Source organism: Anopheles gambiae, chromosome 3 (genome assembly GCF_943734735.2).
Source record: "Anopheles gambiae chromosome 3, idAnoGambNW_F1_1, whole genome shotgun sequence".
NCBI lineage: Eukaryota > Metazoa > Arthropoda > Insecta > Diptera > Culicidae > Anopheles > Anopheles gambiae.
In genome coordinates this window covers 17,394,672-17,398,557 of record NC_064602.1, presented here as the reverse complement: position 1 = coordinate 17,398,557, position 3,886 = coordinate 17,394,672, and positions in this window count along the sequence as shown.

Here is a 3,886-nt window from a genome sequence, read left to right as displayed (position 1 = left end):
TCATTACTGACTAATATTATTATTAACAAAACGCTATTGTACAAATTTGTCAGTAAACACTACTGTGTAACACACACAAGATTTTTTGACACTCTTTTAAAGGATTTTCTATCTGTTTCCCAAAATTTATTCATTTTTTAACGACTTATTGAATTTATCTAACTTGAGGTCACTTTGCAGTCGAAATGAACGTGAAAGTAAAATCGCCAGGCGAAACGATTATTTATTTTATTAATATCTGGCAAATTTAGTCGCTTTGTCGGCGAGGAATCAAAACTTAGATCAAAATAAACAATACAGGAATTCAAACATGACCCGTTAGGACCATATCATCTATACGTAGGACTCTGGATGATCATATAAGCTTGTTTCCATATAATTAATGTTTTCATTATTTAAAAATCTATTAATGAACTTATTCCATATATTAGAAGAAAGATATTATTTACTTATTATTTTAAAATGAATTGAATGAAAAAATATCAATATAAAAGTTTAAAGTTAAAACTTAACATATTATAAAAATCTTTGAACCATATATTTACCATATATGGCCGTTGACTTTTTTGATGGTGAATATTCCGATCCTCAATATTCCGAACAATACTCTAAAAAATATAGCAAAAACCAAAATTTCATGTACACTTTCACGCAAGGTCTAAAACGGGCTTAATGATTGAAGAATTTTCTGATCTCTTAAGAACATATAACACGAGTTACTCAGGAATAAACTGTAAACTTAGTTATAGAAGATACTCACTCGCTGGCCCACAGATTTCTAAGGAAGCTAACAGATGCAGTTTAGAAAAAACAGCGGATTGCATTGAACGGGCCTAGGATTCCCAAATGATCCAATGCACCCAATAGCGACGAAGGGTATGAGCTGAAGGCAATTTTCTGATTAACCCTAAAACAAGCGAGCGGTGTTTTACTTGCGATAACTAAAATAACGCTGCTTCAAAACGCATTGTTGTATTGAAAAATAACTTTCAGAAAATTCAGGAAAAAGAAAGAGGCTTGATACCTTTCGACAATAACTATAAACAAGTAATCAATATATTCAAAATGAAAAATTAAAGTCTCTAAAGTCTCCAATGTTTTTGCTAAATTAAATTACAAAAAAAAACATCAATAAAAAGATGTAAAAATTGCATTAAAAATACTTATAATTCTGTCTATCAACGGTAAATCATCTAAAACAACAAAAAAACACAATAAATAGTACATTTTCATTAAACAATAACCGACACCTACAATCAGAAGAAACACTTAATTTCGCCGTATGACTCTCGCGCCAAACAACCCGTGAACAAGCGAAACATAAAGAACAGATCATTTAGCTTCTAAAGTGGTCATAATTTTGCTTCTATTTCCAAATCCACCGCCAAAGCGGCACACGGGCACACCCGAATCAACGGCTGCTGGCTAGGGGACCAACCGGTACCGCCTGCTTATGCGTGAAAATTGCCCGCTAATATCTATAATTCACCATCCTGCTACCGTGCTGGCCGTCCAAAAGGGTCGCGGGACTAAATGCAATTGGCTTCATTTCACTCCCCATTACCCCTGGTATACGGTAGCGGGTGGACACACTCACGCACGCCGGCCTGCGCTACCAGCGTGCTGGTGTAGATGGTGTGTTTTATGTTGCAGAATTTCATTAAAATCTCATCCCGCGCAGAAAGTACACCGGCCCGCACCAGTTCGTACTTGGCAAACGTGGTACGTCCGCCCCCGTACGCAAGGGCACGCAAACGCACGCAGGCACAGCATATGTTGCCATCATTTACAGATTTTCAACGTAAGTCACTCGTGGCATTCGGGGATGGCGTTGCTGCAGTCTAGTGCGATGTTGTTTCATCTTCGCGCCAGTAGCAGTGGCAGCAGCAGCAGCAGCAGTAGTGTCGTATGTACCCGTAGCGAAATGAACATCGGCGTACCGGAGAAGTGGTTGCGAGTTTGCCAAAAACAACGCACAAACACGGCACACGAACGCGCAGCGACTGACACGGGGTGACATAAATTTTGTCCTTAGCGGCATCGCGTCCATTAGGCCGCCGGGCATCGAGTGACTGCTTATCCTTTACGGCAATGTTCAACCATTATCGAGCGTGTCCGAAAATCCTTTCCGTCTGCACGGAAGGCAAGCAATGCTTTCGGGTGGGAAGAACGGAAGGAAAGACGAGGCAGCTGTGTGGTAGCAAAGAGTGATGATTTTAAAGGACTATCGCACATGCTGTATGCTGTGTGACCATTCGGTCAGTCAAAATGAGGTGTAACCGTCACGTATTTGGAGAACTTCACTTCAGAAACAGAAAGGAACAAAAATGTTAACATAATCTGCTCTGTACTAATTATTCAAATCTTCTTTATGTTTTCGTTACTTCCCAATGGCGATGAAAGTTGCTTCCTTCGTTACAAGCTGTACGGGTAAGGTCTTATCTGGGAAACACACTTCCCACCATACGTTTCTGTTGCCCTTCCGTCGGGCAGCTCCAGCAACTTCGAGCAATAGATTTCATAATCAAATGCAAATTTATAGACATTCGATGCAATTTGCATTGCCATATCTCAACTGTGCGATCGTCGCAGCTGACGGAAATGCGGCCTTGTTTTCCAGGGCGAAAAGGACGCATTGCAAGGATCCCTCGAAACGGAATGTACGTATGTAAAGAGTGCACGCTACTTTTTAGCACTCCGTACACGAGAGGAGGGCGAGTGCACAAGCAGTCGAGTGGCCGGTGATAGATAACGCCATCTCAAGCCCGGCCATGCAAATGGTCGTGCAAACCGATGAAGCAGCAACGTTGTGCAACATGCGACTGTCTGTCGACTTCCAAATGACGGTGGGAAAGTGGCCGACCCCCCGCGTTGGCGTTGATCTCCTGCTGAAATGGCAAAACGGGCGTCAAGAACGTTACCCACCGCTTACTACGGGCTCCGCTGGATGCCGGATATCGTTTGTGGAAAGATGGGCGAGCGTGTGCTTGAGTGGGTAGGAGTGAGAGGCGATACTTGGAAAATAGTCAAGGATTAGATAGCTGGTGTGTTGTGTGCTTACTTTATAAAGTTGATTTCACACAGTATAATTCGGTACGGCGTGCAGTAATCGGTGGTTGTGGGAGAAGAGTTCTTATGCAGAACCTGTCCCCTGGTATCTTTGTATCTTACTAACCCGTGCGAGTTCGATTCCTATTCGGATCGGCCTTATTTTATTTAATAGAAGCAGTGGTAATACATTTACATTCAAATCAACCAGTTATGGTTATAATACATTACGGGGAGTTTAAAATGCAACTGAAAATGTAAAAGAAATAGTAAATGTTTTAAGACCAAAAATAAGGACAAAATATTTTAAGGTCATAAATACATAAAATCAATCACATTTCATGGCTTACAATAATTCCTTGCAGTTAAAACCCATTTGTTTAAATATTGAACAGAAACCACTTTTGAAGCAACGACATTAAAACAATTTGCAGTTTAAACTTGTACCCAATAAAAAATAGAGAAACGTCTGAACATTGTCTCTCATATTATAAACATAATATTTTCAAGTAACTATTGATATTGATATTGACTGTTTTTAAACTAAAATGGATAAAAATATGTTTTATAATAGAAAATATCCCTCTCAAAACCTGTACAATACTCCACCAGTGGTGACAAATTACAAATCATACTTGGTAACGATTCATCGTCAATTTCCACACCATCAGTACGTGACGAAACGAATCGCATCTGCTAGATGGTTTATCCTCTAGGACTATCGTACCTTCATCACTGATAATATTTTCTCCATGTCTTTATTCTTCCGTCACATCACTTTACACCGCACACGACCTACAAAGTCTCACTCAGAACGTTCCCTTTTCCCGACCCAAAA